The following is an 18,555-nucleotide window of genomic DNA, read 5'->3' on the forward strand; positions in this document are numbered from 1 at the left end:
AAACATATATAATTCATCGATTTTATTGTTTAGCAATTAATTTTAGTTGCAACAAATTGGGTCCTCTTAATTAATTAACTGATAGTTAATTAAGGATGGATAAATTAAGGCTTATATGAGTCTAATCCGAAAAAGCAAAATGGCAGCCAAATCATTTTTTGCTAGTGAGACTAACATAGGAAGTGGATTTTGCTTTGATCCTACCAGATTTTGCATAGTTTTGCCACTAGCCAACAAAAGCACTATATGCTTAGTAATTTTAGTACAGTAGAGTATTTTATTCCTGTACTTTGTTGACCTTGCTTCGCCTCATAATTGTCTAACCATTTTGTTAAGTGTTGTAGAAATTTTTATTAGGCTATTCACCCCCTCTAGCCATTAGGACCTTTCAAGTGGTATCGGAGCAGAGGTCACCGTGATTTGAGGCTTAACAACCTTCGGTGTAAAAATAGCTTAAATCAACAACACCAAGAAGCCACCCTAATTTGATGGCACAAATTATCCTTATTGGAAGTCAAAGATGACCACACACATCAAGTCAATCAATAGAAAAGTATGGAAGGTAGTTGAAACCAAAATTGAGATTGGTGATCCAGAGAATCCCACCGCCGCCGAAGAAGTGCTTCTCCAAAACAATGACATTGCTCTAAGTGTTATTCATGATGTAATTGATGAAAGAACATTTGAGCAAATCAAGAATATTGAGATGGCTCATGAGGCTTGGAAGAAATTGGAAGAATCATTTGAGGGCACTCAAACCGTGAAGGGTGCAAAGGCATACATCCTCAAAGAGAAGTTTGCAAGCTTCAAGATGAAGGAGGATGAGAGTGTGCCGGAGATGTTTTATAGGCTTCAAGTGCTTATTAATGATCTCAAAGCACTTGGAGAAGAGGTGAAGGACAAGGACTTCTCCCACAAGTTCTTGAGATGCTTACCTTCAAGATTTGGCACATTGGTCATAATTCTAGTGAGGAGTGGTTTGGACACCATGACACCAAACCAAGTGTTGGGAGACATCATGACCGATGATACATATAGAGATAAAGATGAGAAGGAAGAAAAGAAGGAGAAGAAAGATGAGAAGAAGGATGAGAAGAAGAAGAGCGTGGCATTAAAGGCCACATCATCCAAGGGCAAAGCTAAGCAAGAAACATCAAGTGAAGATGATGATTCATGGAATGATGATGATGATGAGAAGATGGCTCTCTTTGTCAAGAGATTTGGCAAGTTCATGGTGAAGAAGGGCTACCGTGCTAGAAGGAAGAAGTCTTTATCCAAGAACAAAGAAAAGTCAAGAATGTAGTTCAAGTGTGGAAGCAAAGATCATCTTGTTGCTCAATGCCCATACAATAGCGACAATGATGATGATAACAAGAAGAACAAGAAGAAGGACAAGAAAGAAAAGAAAGAGAAGAAGGACAAGATGGCATTCAAGAAGAAGAAGGGTGATTCATATGTAGTCACTTGGGATAGTGATGCTTCCTCAAGTGATGATGATGATAGTGATGATAACAAGACCACCAAGAAGAAAGTTCTTGCAAGCATTACTATCAATAAGAAGCCTTCTCTCTTTGAATCTTCATCATGCTTCATGGCTAAGGCCACTAAGGTACAATCTTGTGATGATGAAAGTGATGAAGAACATAATGATGAAAATGAACATGAAAATGAAAATGATAATGATAGTGATAATGATGAACCTACTAAAGATAAATTATTTGACATGCTAGAGGATGCTAGAGAACACTTTGACATCAAGAGAAGGGAATACAAAAGCTTGCGTAAGGAACTAAAAGACCTTAAGCAAGCCTTTGATGAGCTCAATACATCTCATGAGAGGCTAGAGGAAGCCAATAAGAAGCTTGGCAAAGCTCACAAAAAGCTTGAAAAGGCTCATTCCTCTTTGCTTGATGAGCAAAATAAAAAGAAACATGTTGAAACTTGCAATGTAGGTTTAACTTGTGATATAATTGATGAATCACTATCTATGTCTATCATTGTTGCTCCCACTAACCCTTCTTGTAGTATTTCCACCTCTACCTCATCTAGTAGTGACAGTCTCACTTGTGATGCCTCACTAGTGGTTGAGAATGAGAACCTCAAGAAGGAGGTCAACAAGATCACTCACACCTTAGCTAAGGCTTATGGTGGTGAGGACCACTTGCTTATATGCTTGGGTAGCCAAAGAGCTTCTCTCTACAAAGAGGGATTATGCTATACCCCAAGAAAGACAAGGAGGTACTTGCTCCTCACAAGACTAGTTTTGTGAAGAACAATGGTCAGTTTTGCACTAGTTGCAAGTAAGTTGGTCATGTAGAGCAAAAATGCATGAACAAGAAATCACAAGCTAATGTATCCTTCATAAAGCTTGATTCATGCTATATGCTTACTAAGGGTACAAATGGTGTGAAGGCTAAGTTCATTGGTAAACCATGGATGGGCTCAAAGAAGAAAGCCATTTGGATACCAAAGAGCTTAGTGACTAACCTTTAAGGACCCAAGCAAGTTTAGATACCTAAAAAGAATTGATCTTCTTTTATAGGTCAATTACAAAGCTAAAGGAAGGCATTGAGTTCTTGATAGTGGGTGCACTCAACACATGACCAGTAATGCAAGAATGTTCAACTCAATCAGCACCAATGGCAATGATGGTTATGATAGTATCATATTTGGTGATAATGGCAAAGGCAAGGTCAAAGGGTTTGGTAAGATTGCAATATCGAATGACATGAGCATATCCAATATGTTGCTAGTTGAGAGCTTGAATTTCAATTTACTATCCGTGGCTCAATTATGTGATCTTGGATTCAAATGCATATTTGGGATAGATGATGTAGAGATCATAAGTGTAGATGGCTCTAACTTGATCTTCAAAGGCTTTAGATATGAGAATCTATACTTAGTTGATTTCAATGCTAGTGAAGCTAGATTATCTACATGCTTGTTCACTAAGTCTAGCATAGGTTGGTTATGGCATAGAAGGCTTAGCCATGTTGGAATGAAACAATTAAATAGATTGGTTAAGCATGACTTAGTTAAAGGCTTGAAAGATGTTGTGTTTGAAAAGAATAAGCTTTGTAGCTCTTGTCAAGCTGGCAAACAAGTTGGAAACACCCATCCTAAGAAAAGCATGATGAGCACTAGTAAAGTATTTGAGTTATTGCACATAGATTTGTTTGGGCCAACACAATACACTAGTATCGGTGGAAACAAATATGGCTTTATAATAGTGGATGACTATACTAAATACACTTGGGTATTCTTTCTAGTGGACAAAAGTGATATATTTGCAACATTCAAATCATTTGTCAAAGGCATTCACAATGAGTTTGAAACAACCATCAAGAGAGTTAGAAGTGACAATGGTAGTGAGTTTAAGAACACTAGAATTGAGGAGTTGTGTGATGAATTTGGAATTAGACATCAATTCTCGGCCAAGTATACTCCACAATCAAACGGCCTTGTTGAGAGGAAGAATAGAACACTCATTGATATGATAAGGTCTATGCTTAGTGAGTACAATATGAGTCAATCCTTTTAGGCCGAAGCTATCAACATGGCTTGCTATTGTAGAAACCGCCTCTATTGTCACCGATTGAAAGAGAAGACACCATATGAGCTCTTGAATGGTAGAAAGCCCAACATTGCATATTTTTGGGTCTTTGGTTGTAAATGCTATATCTTGAAGAAAGGCACAAGATTAGGCAAGTTTGACAAGAAATGTGATGAAGGATTTCTACTTGGCTATTCCACTACAAGCAAAGCATATAGAGTTTGGAATTTGGATAATGGTACTCTTGAGGAAGTTCATGATGTTGAATTTGATGAAACCAAGGTGAAAGCATCTAGGCCCCTTGTTGGATTTCGGTGATTAATGATAATACAAGATTACTATGACTAACGTGTGTTTTGCAGAGGCAATTAAGTTAGGTCATGATAATGGAGATCTATTGGGCAATCAAGGTGGTCATGCCCCTACGATGGAAATCGTTTCGGTTTTTAAAGGATAGACGATAAGGTTAAGGATGACTAGTTCTATGTGTTGATTGGAGTTGTAGAGACACTTAGAGTAGTTTAGGACTTTGTTTTTCCTTTGGCCATACTATTAAGGGGGTATGGATGGGTAGCTTGACCTAGATGAGTCTAGTGAGTTAGGTGTGGTGCACACTTGTTAAAACTAGTACTAGGTACCTCCACAACAGCCCTATGATCCTATGGAGCAAACTTCATTCACATATGTTCAAGAGTTGGAAGTGAATGGAGAGTCAAATGCTGACCGGATGTTGGCTCCGGTGCGACTAGACGCTGGTCGTAGGGTCCGGTCAGTTCATTTGATCAAGCAGATTATGTTCGGTGCGACCAGATGCTGGAGTGGTCAAGTGACTGGATGCTGAGGGCCAGCGTCTAGTCGACTCCAGTAAGGTTCCAGAGAAGAATATCTATGACCAGACACGTTCGGTTAGTACTGACCGGACCCTGGGGGTTCAGCGTCTGGTCGAGTACAGTAAGGTTCCAGTGAGGGTTTAATGCGACTGGACGCGTCTGGTCAGTGGTGATCGAACCCTGCCTGCGTCCGGTCAACACTTAAACACTGGAATGCGGGTTGAACTGACCAGAGCATCTGGTCAACATGACCAGAGCATCTGGTCACCCCGTAGAAGCTCATAACGGTTCGTTTTTCAGGCTGCCTTATAAATAGAAGCTCCACTCGTGTGTGGAGTTACTTTTGCTCATTCCAATAGCTGAGAAATACATTTATGAGTGCCAAGAAGAGCAAGGTCCTAGTGAGGTGATTGAGATTTGAGAATCCAAGAGAGTAGCCTCATTAGTGAATCAAGAGTAGTAAAGTGTGCATCCATCTTCTCATTAGGCTTCACATGGTTAAGTGAGAGTTCATGCTTGTTACTCTTGGTGATCGCCATCACCTAGATGGCTTGGTGGTGATTGGGAGCTTGGTGATCACCCGGCAGAGCTTGTGGGTGACCCAACTCAAGTTGTGAGCGGTTTTAGGTGATTCGCCACGACGGATTATCGAAGAATCAACCCGTAGAAAGCACTTGATCCTTGCACGGATCAAGGGGGAGCTACACCCTTGCGCAGGTGCTCCAATGAGGACTAGTGGGGAGTGGCGATTCTCCGATACCTCGGCAAAACATCACCGCGTTCCTCTCTCTCTATTTACTTTGAGCATTTACTTTGAGCATTTACTTTGAGCAATTCAATACTTGTCTTTATATTCATAGAATTGCCATGCAAGAGTAAGTTTGGAACATAGGTTGTAAGTCCGTTGTGCGTTAGATTAATAGAAACACTTTTCTAAGCATAAGGGGTTAATTGGGCTAACCGTAGGATTTAATTATTGCAAGAAAATTTAGAATTAGCCCAATTCACCCCCTCTCTTAGGCATCTTGATCCTTTCAATTGGTATCGGAGCCTCATGCTCACGTTTTTAAGCTTAATCGCTTAGAGCAAGATGTCTCATAGGAATAGACCTCCTCCTATCTTTGAGGGAGATGACTTTTCATATTGGAAAATCTGCATGGAGGCGTACTTGGAAGCTCTAGACATTGGTATTCTTAGAGCTGCCTCACAAGACTTCTCAAAACCACAGGATGCTACTAACTTATAAGGCGATGAGGTTAATTATGAAAAATGGAATGCAAAGGCTCGAAACACCATCTTTAGAGGCCTTTGCAAAGATGTGTTCAACCACGTAAGGAACCACAAAGACGCCTATGCACTATAGTCGGACGTTTGTGCGCTCCATGAGGGAACCAAGAGTGAGCGTGAGGAACACTATCATCTTATAATCAAAAAGCTAAATTCATTTGAGATGCTTTCCAAAGAATGTGCTAATGAGATGTATTCACGTTTAAATGTTCTTGTAGAGGAAGTCAATGGGCTTAGACTTACTCAAATATCACCATCCGATGTTGTGAGAAAGATCTTGAGTGTCCTCTCCATTGATAAATATGGGCATATTGTGATCATGCTATATCAAGGTGATCTTTCTACCGCTACATCGACACAAATCTTAGGAAAGATCAATGCTCATGAGATGTACATGCACATCACGTCATAAGATGGCTCATCCTCTACCAAGAAGAAAGAGAAGAACATAGCCTTCAAAGCTAGCCAAGATAAGGGCAAAGCAAGACTTGAGTATGAGAGCTCAAGTGATGAAGAAGATGAAGATGAAAACCTTGCTCTCATGGTGAAGAAAGCCACCAAGATGCTAAAGAAGCTAAACAAGAGTGGCATCAAGTTTGACGGCAAGAAGAAGTTCTTCACAAGCTCTAGAAGGAAGCCAATCTCCGAAATGGATTGCTTCAATTGTGGTGAACTTGGTCATCTAGCACATCAATGCCCCAAGCCCAAGAAAGACAAGTTTAAGAATAAGAACAAGGGTAAGAAAGATGATTCAAGTAATGAAGATGAAGATAAGAAGAAGAAGAACAAGCCATACAAGAAGAGAGATGGCAAAAAGAGGGACTTCCACAAGAAGAAGAAGAGTGGAAAGGCCTACATCATCGATGATTGCCTCACAGACATTGATTCATCTAGTGGATCATTCAATGATGATAGTGACAATGAGAAGGTGGCCGCCATTGCTATTGATCTTCCATCTTCATCGCCACCATCACCATCATCCTCTACACACCTATGCCTTATGGCCAAGGGTGAACGCAAGGTAACCAATAATGATGATAGTAGTGATGATGAGCAAGCTAGTGATGATGATAGCGATAGCGATGATGATGATGATTCACCTTCATATGATGATCTTATCAAAATACTAAGACAATACACTCAGATCATTAGAAAGAGGAGCTAAAAATGAAAAGCTTGATGCTAAAAATGACTCACTCTTAGCAAAATGCGATACTTTGGAAAAGACTAATGTTGAGCTTAGAGAAACAAATGATGCTATATCATCCAAACTCAAGGAGCTCAAATCTTCTAAGAAAGAGCTTAAAGATAAATATGATAAACTTGAGTGGATGCACAATGAGCTCATCACTAGCCACAACAAGCTAAAAGATAAATATACAACTCTTAAGATCAATCATGATACTCTTGTTATTGCTCAAGAATTTTTACCAAATGAGCCACATGATGCTACTAACCATGTTGTTAAGATTGATATAGCTACATCATGTGATGATTTGATTGATGAGAGCATTGAGCAAGGATCTAGTGGCAAAGGCAAGCAAGTGGTTGAGTGTAATGACTATGATGAGTATATCAAGCTCAATAGTGATAATGAGAAACTCAAGAAAGATCTTAAAGAGATGAAAAGCCACAACACTATTGTGCTAGAAACTCTTGATCATGATGAAGGTTTGATCCTTGAGAATGAGAAGCTCAAAGAAGAGAACAAGAAGCTCAAGGAAGAAAAGAACAATGACATTCTCAAGGAAGAGAATAAGAAGCTCAAGATGAAGAAAGAGCATCTCAAGATGGGATTGAGCAAGTTTGCAAGAGGCAAGCATCTCCAAAGTGAGCTACTTATGAACACCATCATGAAGATGGATAGAAGTGGCATTGGATATGTGACAAGTGTAGAAAAGAAGAAGGCTCAAGTTCAACAACAATAATCAAAGCCAAATCCAAAGTCAAAGAGATGTTTTGAGTGTGGACAAGAAGGCCACTTTGCTCATGAGTGCCAAACTCTACTGCCACAACCCTTACCCAAGCATGCTAGACCCTTTGCTTTCAATGCTCACTACATGCTTAGAAATGATTCTAGTGGAAAGATGAAAGTCATGTTCTTAGGACCTCCTAACAAGAATAGGCCTAAGAAGATTTGGGTGGCTAAGTCACTTGTTGAGAAGGTGAAGGGCCCTCAACAAGTTTGGATTCCTAAAGCTTGAATCTCTTGTGTGTAGGTGAACTACAAGACCGGTGGAAGTCATTGAGTTATTGATAGTGATTGCACTCAATATATGACCGGTGATCCTCGTATGTTCATCTCACTAGATGAAGAGGTAGATGGACAAGAGAAAATAACATTTGGAGATAACTCAAAGGGCAAGGTTAAAGGTTTGGGCAAAGTAGTAATATCAAATGATCATTCCATCTCCAATGTGCTATATGTTGCTTCATTAAGCTTCAATTTGTTATCAGTTGGACAATTGTGTGATCTTAGCTTCCAATGCTTGTTCATCGAGAAGGAGGTTGTTGTATCCAAGGTAGATGATAATCAAGTGATATTCAATGGATTTAGATACAACAACTTATATCTAGTGGACTTCACCTTCGAAGATGTAAATTTGAAGACTTATCTATTCACCAAAACAATACTTGGGTGGCTATGGCATAGAAGACTTGCTTATGTTGGGATAAGTTCACTCAAGAAGATTATAAAGAATGATTTGGTGAGAGGGTTGAAGGATGTGAAGTTTGAGAAGGACAAGCTTTGTAGTGCATGTCAAGTCAGCAAGCAAGTTGTAAATACCCATCCAACAAAAGCTTTCATATCAACCACAAGAGTGCTAGAACTCCTACACATGAATTTATTTAGACCAACAACATACAAGAGTTTGGGAGAGAATCTCTATTGTCTTATGATTGTTGATGACTATTCAAGGTATACATGTGTATTCTTCCTTCATGACAAATCCAAAGTTGCATCTTGCTTCAAGAAGTTTGCCAAGAGAGCTCAAAATGAATTTGAAGTAAAGCTCAAGAAGATAAGAAGTAACAATGGAAAAGAATTTGACAACACAAACATTAAAGCTTATTATGATGAAGTTGGGATCAAGCATGAAGTCTCCACAACCTATACTCCTCAACAAAATGGTATAGTTGAGAGGAAGAACCGGATTTTGATCACTCTTGCAAGGATAATGCTAGATGAGTACAACACCCCCGAAGCTCTATGGGCAGAAGCAATCAACACCGCATGCTATGCATCAAACCACCTATTCCTTCAAAAGTTCCTTGGCAAGACACCTTATGAGTTGCTCAATGGGAAGAAGTCGGACGTCTCCTTCTTTAGGGTGTTTGGTTGCAAATGCTACATCTACAAGAAGTGGCAACACCTAGGGAAGTTCCAAAGACGTTGTGATATTGGTTTTCTTGTTGGTTACTCATCAAAGTCCAAAGCATATAGAGTATTTAATCATGCCACTGGCTTGGTTGAAGAAACATATGATGTGAAATTTGATGAATCTAATGGCTCCCAAGGAGCACATGAGAATCTTGATAATGTAGGTGATGAACCATTGAGGGAGGCTATGAAGAATATTCTGGTGGGAGACATCAAGCCAAAAGATAATGAAGATGATGTACAAATCATTGATCAACCTTCTTCATCAAGTGTGCCACAAGATGGTAAAAAAGATGGGAGAGTAAAAAATGAAGATACTCATATCTCCCATGAGCAAATGGTGGTACAAGCACAAGATGTTGATGCTCCACAACCACCTCCTCAAGTGGTCAATAGAAGAAATACACCTCTCCTACAAGATCATCCACAAGATCTCATCATAGGGAGTCCATCAAAGGGTGTAATGACTCGATCTCAAAAACTTGCTTCATTTATTGCTCATCACTCCTTTGTCTCTTGCTATGAGCCTACCAAGGTAGAAGAAGCTCTTAAAGATCTAGATTGGATCAATGCCATGCATGAAGAGTTGAATAACTTCACTCACAATGAAGTTTGGACTCTTGAAGAGCGACCAAAAGGTGCAAGAGTCATTGGAACAAAGTGGGTGTTCCGAAATAAGCAAGATGATCAAGGTGTTGTTGTGAGGAACAAGGCAAGACTAGTTGCAAAGGGGTTCTCCCAAGTTGAAGGTTTGGATTTTAGAGAGACCTTTGCACCGGTTGCAAGATTAGAAGCCATCCGTATCCTACTTACATAAGCATTGGCCTTTGGTATCCCAAAGAAGCTATATTTGAATTAGTTGGCTATTCTAATTCGGATTATGCCGGTTGCAAAGTTGATAGAAAGAGCACATTCGGAGGGTGCTATTTGCTTGGTAGATCACTTGTGTCTTGGTCCTCCAAGAATTAAAATAGTGTGGCTTTGTCCACCGCCGAAGCGAAATACATTGCCGTGGGTGCTTGTTGTGCACAAATATTATACATGAAACAAACTTTGCTAGACTATGGTGTAGTTCTAGAAAAGGTACCTCTTTTGTGCGACAATGAAAGTGTGGTAAAACTTATAAATAATCTGGTTCAACACTCTCTCACCAAGCACATAGATATCCGCCATCACTTTCTAAGAGATCATGTTGCTAAAAATGATATATCACTAGAAGGTGTAAGAACCGAAGATCAATTAGCGGATATCTTTACTAAACCACTAGATGAGGCTACATTTTGTAGATTGCAGAATGAGCTCAATATACTTGATTTTAGTAACTTCACTAAAAATTGAGCTTGTGTTGTCTCTTGCATTCATTGTAATATACAATATGTTTAATTTTTGATAATGCATATAGGGCATGTCTAACATGGTTAAGATAACCGCCGAAAAGCGTATGAAGAAGCTTAACCTTGAATCAAACTTGACAAGCAACTAGATTTACTTATAAGTATTGCATATGCATGGATGTTGTTTTGTTGTTTTGTTCCATTTGCCCTCTTATTGCCTATTTTCTTAAAAAGAATTATAGCCTAAGGCAAAATATTTTGAAAAATATGAGGGTTTGAGAGAGGTCACTCACATCAGTCCTAATTTGTGTTTATTTGGATCTTATTTAAGCTGGGACTTGATTAAGAACAGGCAGCGCGAAGGAACTTTGAAGATTTGCTGGAAAAGAGTGACCAGACGCTGCATCGGACTCTGTAGTCCAGCGTCCGGTCAGTTCACAGGAGGTGAACAGAAGCTGAAGGAGTGACCGGACTCTGCGTTTGTGCGTCCAGTCAGAAAGGGTTTCAGCGTCCGGTCGATCTACATGGCATTGAAGGCAACTGACCAGACTTTGGCTGTGTCCGGTCATGGACCACCGGATGCATCCGGTCGTGATTCCAGAGGAATTGAACCTCTCTAGAATCGATCGGATGCTGGGTGGTAGCGTTCGGTCGCTACCACCAGAGCGTCCAGTCAGTAGATCTCGTGCAGATTTAGGACTCTATTTGTTTCCTTTCTTGTCATGTCAGGGGGACCCTATTTAACCTAATCCGGTCGTACCCTTTGCCCCATCCGGTTTGTGCCCTAGTGGCCGACGCCGCCACAACTCCTCCACGCCAGCTCACCGCGCTAGCTCACTGCGCCATAGCCGCCGAGCACCGCAGCCACGCGCCACCATGACCGAGCGCCATCGTAGCCGCTCGCCACCATTGTCCTGTGTAGCCAGCACCTCCCTGAGCCACATCATGTCTCCACATGCTCCCAAGGAGCCTGTCCGCACAAGCCTCGCCTGAGCCACTCCTTGCCTCGCCGCCGTGTCTCCTCAACGACAGTGCAGTCCACGTCCAACGTCAGTAAGGCCCTGCTTGTGCCCTAGTAAACCAAATTTCCATCTTGCCACGACTTAGCAATTCATCACAGCATTGACTTCAATTACATCCAAGGCTATCAATTCACCGCTCATCGCGAACCCTAACCCTAGCAGTCTCGGTGTTCCCCCCACGTGTCACTTCTCTTTTCATCGGGTCGTCAGTTCATCAGGTAGCAAGCCAGTCATTTCTATTTCGCATCTAAATTGCTTGCTCTCATAGGGTTTCACATCTTTTAGATATATCGTATTTACTTGTATATCCATCTATTCCATCATGCAACGAGTTGGTGTCGTTGAGGTGACAGGTGTAGTTGACAGTCAACTCAGAGCCAAGCTCGTGAGTACGGATCGACGCCAAGCCTCAAAAGTGTCAGTGGACAGATGATCTTATCAGCGGTAGTTTTTCTCTTGTCAGATTAGATGGCTCACACCAAGAACATTGGTGGTGGTCCAAGAGATGATGATCGGAGGCCCCCACCTCGCTTGCCTGCAGGAACCAAAGGCAAGACAATGAAGCAGCTTACATCAAAGAAGCGCAAGTATCCTGACGCAGAGACAGCAAGAGCAGCAGCAGTTGCAGAGGCAGCAAAGCATGCTGAGAGAGGAGGTGCCCGCAGTGGAGTTGCCATAGCAGATCATCTAGCACCAGACGCGCAGGGCAGACTTAGTGAGATTGAGCGACTTCATGGTAGTCCATCTAGGACTGTCATGATGGCAGGACGTTGTCTTCCCATTGTGGATCCTCAGCCTCAGGGGGAGTCACAATAGGAGTCACAGCAGTAGCCCCCACCTGTAGAGCCTTAGTCAGCTCAGGAGACACAGGAGGGACAGCAGTCACAGCAGACTCAGGAGGGCTAGCAGGCCGAGGAGGCCGAGGAGACCGAGCAGGCACCCCAGCCGTAGCTATGTCGCTCTGGTCATAACAGTGTACCAGTCCCACCGAGGCCAGCTACTCAGCACAGGGGATCTCATCCACCGCCTAGACCATAGGGTCTGCCTCCAGTGATCCACCTTGACTTGAGGGCTGCCACGGCCAAGCAAGTTCGATAGCTGAGGTTTGTAGAGTTTGAGGTATGGTTTCCTCCGAGGAGGGATGAGAGAATAGCAGAGGGTTTCTATACACCGCTCCAGGAAGACTTCTACAATGCATATCTGAATAGTGGGGCAATCTTTCGATCTCAAAGAGTCTGTAGTATTGAGGCTATTGTGGCAGCAGCCAGAGAGCATATCCGCTCCTACTTATCATATTTACCGGGGCTGATAGATCTAATTGGCCAGACAGGATTGTATGTACCATCTTGGGTTTGGCAGTTCTATGCTTCGCTCTACGTTGACCTGCATCATAACTTTATACACTTTGCATTTAGAGGCAGAGACGATAGGGTGATGAGTCAGAGGGCCAGGGAGATACTAAGGCTACAAGAGCAGCCTATCAGGTTATATGAGGTATGTTATGGACAATAGGAGCCTCCCAGGCACCCACATGGTGGTTTGGTACCCCCTACAGATCTTGTGCGCCATTGCTTTAAGGAGCCCTTTGGTAAGGGGTCGAGGAGGAACCCCAGTGACCTTACTCCTACAGCTCGAGTACTAGAGGCTATCATTAGGAGGACACTATTTCCTAGGTTGGGATACAGAGAGGGCTTGACTCGCCTCCAGCTTTGGCTCCTCAATGCCCTGATGTAGCAGACCGTGTTTGACATTTGGGACCTCCTTCTATCAGAGATGGAGGATACTATAGCTGAGGGCTTCAAGGGTCACATGCAGCTTCCTTATGCACATTGGATCATATTCCTTATGCTCAAGGCTATGCAAGTTAGGACACCTGAGATGGTTGCAGAGTATAGAGGTGCCACCACAGAGTTTCCAGCTTATAACATGGCACAGAGGATCAGGCACAGCACACCATAGGCATCCACTCAGCCTTGCCGTTGTCTAGATGTTCCAGAGTCAGTAGCTTAGTAGGACGAGATTATCAAAGGCATAGCTGCTACTGAGGAGGAGCAGCTTGAGGCTCAGGAGGAGAGGAGTGAGTCTAGTGATAGTTTGGATGACAACTACCTGCCTATTCCTCAGATGCCTCCACACATACATAATGTAGAGGCTGGCAGTTCTAGCTCAGCTCCACCTGCACCATAGATGGACCCTGCTTTGATTGCTATTCTTGAGCGGATGCAACAAGATCAGGCATGACAGGCTCAGGAGACCACTGTCAACTTTGCATAGTTTCAGGCTCATCAGGACGAGTTCTAGCGGCAGCAGTAGCTCCTTCAGCAGCAGCAGCAGCAGATGCATCAGCAGCAGTTACTCATGCAACAGTAGCTTATAGAATTTATGTAGCATGTAGTAACAGCACTTGGGGCCCCACAGCCACAGCTTTCACCCTAGCTTGCTCAGCCTGCCACCACTATGACGACTCCAACAGTACAGCCCAGTGGGCTTCAGAGTCAGGGATAGCCTCCAGCTTTGTTTGCTTCACCCACAGTATAGGTGTCCCAGTGGTTATCTTCGCCAGTGTTAGCCCCGCGTTTCACACCACTTTAGATGGGCTTCACACCGAAGCAGTCATCCTCGCTATTTGTGCCTGATACGTTAGTCTCTAGGAGTCTTGGAGCATCTTTTAGTGAGTTGATAGGGATGCCTACACCACCACATATGCATGCCGCCAGTCCTTCTACAGCAGCTCCAGTCATCATGACTACTCAGAGGCTCCCTTCGTCTGTCGCATCTTTTGATCCTACGACAGATATACTAGCAGCATCACAGGTAGCACCTGCTCCAGCTCAGACCTAGACCTCTTCAGCAACACTTCCAGCCACAAAGGGTCAGTCAGTACAGAGTTCAGGGTCAGATGATGATGGCATCTAGTTCTAGCTTGCCCCTCGTACCTCAGCGCCCGGCTCGTCTGCTGCAGCTCCACCGACCGACCCTTAGGTTTTGGTGTTTGACGCTAAAGGGGAGAGGGTTTGAGTATGTAGACTCAGAGGGAGCGATGTTTAGGGGGAGCCTAGTTAGCTACTAGTCTATTATATACATTTGGAGTTTTATTTGTGTGATACACTATTACTATTATGCATTCATGTGTTTACTTTCATGTATACTATTATATCTATGTGATAGTGATATCTACATGATTGTGATATATGACATGTGTGCTCTCTATTGTGAATTCCTTTATATGTCATATCACTTGTGCTATGCTCATTTGCTTTTGCTTCTGCGTTTATACTCCAATGCAAAGGAGCTTTATTACTTGTACTCATCCTTATTTCATATCCTTTGAGTACATTGTGTTGGCTTGGGTCATATAAGCTTGCCTAACTCTTTTGTTCTTATTGACAAAAGCTTATATGAACCAAGCCTATCAAAAACCTCACTCTTTCATATACTCAAGGTGGTATTATCATCAATCACCAAAAATAGGGAGATTAAAAGCATCTAGGCCCCTTGTTGGGTTTTGGTGATTAATGACAATACAAGATTACTATGACTAATGTGTGCTTTGCAGAGGCAATTAAGTTAGGTCATGGTAATGGAGATCTATTGGGCAATCAAGGTGGTCATGCCCCTACGATGGAAATCATTTTGGTTTTCAAAGGATGGACGACAAGGTTAAGGATGACTAGTTCTAAGTGTCGATTAGAGTTGTAGAGACACTTAGAGTAGTTTAAGACTTTGTTTTTCCTTTGGCCATACTATTAAGAGGGGTATGGACGGGTAGCTTGACCTAGATGAGTCTAGTGAGTTAGGTGTGGTGCACACTTGTTAAAACTAGCACTAGGTAGCTCCACAACAGCCCTACGATCCTATGGAGCAAACTTCATTCATATAAGTTCGAGAGTTGGAAGTGAATGGAGGGTCAAATGCTGACCGGACGCTGGCTCCGGTGCGACCGGACGCTGGCCGCAGGGTCCGGTCAATTCATTTGATCAAGCAGATTGTGTTCGATGCGACCGAACGCTAGAGTGGTCAAGTGATCGGATGCTGAGGGCTAGCGTCCGGTCGACTCCAGTAAGGTTCTAGAGAAGAATATCTGCGACCAGACACGTCCTTTCACAATTCACCCCCCTCTTGGGCATCTTGATCCTTTCACAAGGGTTCACAAGTAGAGAATGAGAACTTAGAAGATGTTAGAGGCATTCAGCTTTCAAATACCATGAAGAACATGGATGTTGGTGAATTGAGGCCTAGGCAAGTGAATGATGATGAAGATGATCAAGTGCAAGTGCTCTCTAACTCAAATGTGCAAGATGATGCAAATCAAGTTAGTGCAAGTGGATCTCATGATAATGAACAAGATCAAGTGGCTAGTACATCATCTCAACCCAATGATCAAGCAAGTGCAAGCAATCAAGTTCTAATCCTCCAACCAACCAATGTTACAAGGGATCATCCATTGGACACTATCATTGGTAATATTTCAAGAGGTGTGCAAACTAGATCAAGATTGGCTTTATTTTATGAGCATTTCTCATTTGTGTCATCCATTGAACCAAAGAATATAGATAAAGCATTGAAGGATGTTGATTGGGTAAATGCTATGCATGAAGAATTGAATAACTTCACAAGAAATCAAGTATGAGAGTTGGTAGAAAGACTAAAGGGACACAATGTGATTGGAACCAAATGGGTCTTTAGAAACAAGCAAGATCAAGATAGGATAGTAGTAAGGAACAAAGCAAGATTGGTAGCATAAGGCTATACACAAGTTGAAGGTCTTGACTTTGGAGAAACATATGCTCCGGTTGCTAGATTGGAAGCAATTAGAATCTTGCTAGCCTATGCTTGTGCCCACAACATCAAGCTCTATCAAATGTATGATAAGAGTGCATTTCTAAATGGCTACATCAATGAAGAAGTATATGTTGAGCAACCTCTCGATTTTGAAGATGACAAGAAGCCCAACCATGTACACAAGTTGAAGAAGGCTTTGTATGGGTTGAAACAAGCACCTAAAGCATGGTATGAGAGATTGAGGGATTTTCTACTCTCTAAAGGGTTCACAATGGGCAAGGTTGACACCACTCTTTTCATTAAAAAGATGGAAAAAGATCTATTTGTATTGCAAATCTATGTTGATGATATCATATTTGGATCAACCAATCAAGATTTTTGTGATAAGTTTAGAAAGATGATGGCTAATGAGTTTGAGATGTTCATGATTGGAGAGTTGAGTTACTTCCTTGGTCTTCAAATCAAGCAATTGAAGAATGATACCTTTGTAAGTCAAAGCAAGTACATCAAGGACATGATCAAGAAGTTTGGAATGATTGATAGTAAAGCAATTAGCACACCAATGGGAACTAATGGTAACTTGGATAGTGATGCAAGTGGAAATATGGTGGATCAAAAGTTGTATCGGTCTATGATTGGAAGTCTACTCTATGTAATCGCATCAAGACCGGATGTCATGTTTAGTGTATGTATGTGTGCAAGATTTCAAGCCTCACCAAGAGAAAGTCATTTGAAGGCTACAAAGAGAGTTTTGAGGTACTTGAAGCATACACCAAATGTTGGTTTGTGGTATCCCAATGGAGCAAAGTTTGAGCTAGTTGGTTACTCTAACTCGGATTATACGGGATGCAAGGTCGAAAGAAAGAGCACATTGGGCACATGTCAATTGTTGGGAAGATCAGTTGTCTCATGGTCATCAAAGAAGCAAAATAGTATTACATTATCAACCGCTAAAGCCAAATACATATCCGCCGGTAGTTGTTGTGCACAAGTACTTTGGATGAAAGCCACTTTGAGTGACTTTGGAATCAAGTTCAAGAAAGTGTCATTGCTATGTGACAATGAGAGTGCAATCAAGTTGACCAACAATCCGGTTCAACATGCAAGAACAAAGCGCATTGATGTTCGCCACCATTTTATAAGAGATCACCAACAAAAAGAGGATATTTGCATTGAGAGTGTAGGCACCAAAGATCAACTTGCCAACATATTTACCAAGCCATTGGATAAGAAAAGGTTTTGCAAGCTAAGGAATGAGTTGAACATATTAGATTTCTCAAATATGTGTTGATGCACCCCTCACTATGACATGCCTCTCCTTCGAGCTATCTAAGGTAAAAATTGATTGGCATGACATACATCCTTGCTAAGGACATGGTTAGTGCATATAGTCACTTTTTCAATTTTTTATTAGGACCTTATAAGTGGTTCCATTTTATTAGGCTCATTCATGAAAATCAAATGATTTTGATGTTTATATGGTATCACTATTGCTTCTATGCTTGACTTGATCTAGTGATAGCATATGACATGTTTATGGGCTTGTAAACCTAGTGTTTGATCTAGAAAATGAGCTCTAAGTATTTAACTCAACATGGTACAAGATAACCCTTATTTGGAGGTGTGAAGAAGCTTGTCCTTGGATCAAACCGAGTTAAACATCTTTGACAAATGATCTAGATTGGACCAAATTTGGGAATATGATCCTCACCCCATTGATTGACATTTATAATCTCTACCTATCTAAAATTTAAACCTTTATGGTCATTGATGACAAAGGGGGAGAGAAACAAAGATATAAGTAATAGGGGGAGAGTTTGACATAGGGGGAGAGATATGACAAAGGAAAGAGATCAATTAAAATTTTGAGCACACAAGTAGGGGGAGCAAGCTCATGAACTTGTATGGTGCATTTGAGTGTGCATTTCATATGTTTGCTTGCATAGCACAAGTTTTAAATTATAAAATCCATGCTTGTGTGATGTATGCTAGTTGTAAGATTGAATGATGAACTTGAAATCCTTAGATTACTTTCTTTTTCAAGTAAGTTTTCACAAGTGGTATCTTTTCAAAGTATGTTTCCAAGTGGTATAGAGCTAACCATGGTGCTAAGGATGGTATAACGGTGCATTCTGATTGGTATCACGCTTCAAAGGTCCATCTTTTATACCTTAGCATCATTTGGTAGACATTATCTCCTATATTTCCTATCCAAGCATATGTGCAAGCTTCAATCCAAACTCTTAGCACATATGTAGGGTGAGCAATAGCTACCATTTGGGGTTCATGAAACTTGTCCATATTCTTTTATATATGGTAAATATGCTTGGGCAAGCAATATGGATTCAACTGTATTTTAATTCAT

This window comes from Miscanthus floridulus, chromosome 5 (assembly GCF_019320115.1).
Source record: "Miscanthus floridulus cultivar M001 chromosome 5, ASM1932011v1, whole genome shotgun sequence".
Lineage (NCBI taxonomy): Eukaryota > Viridiplantae > Streptophyta > Magnoliopsida > Poales > Poaceae > Miscanthus > Miscanthus floridulus.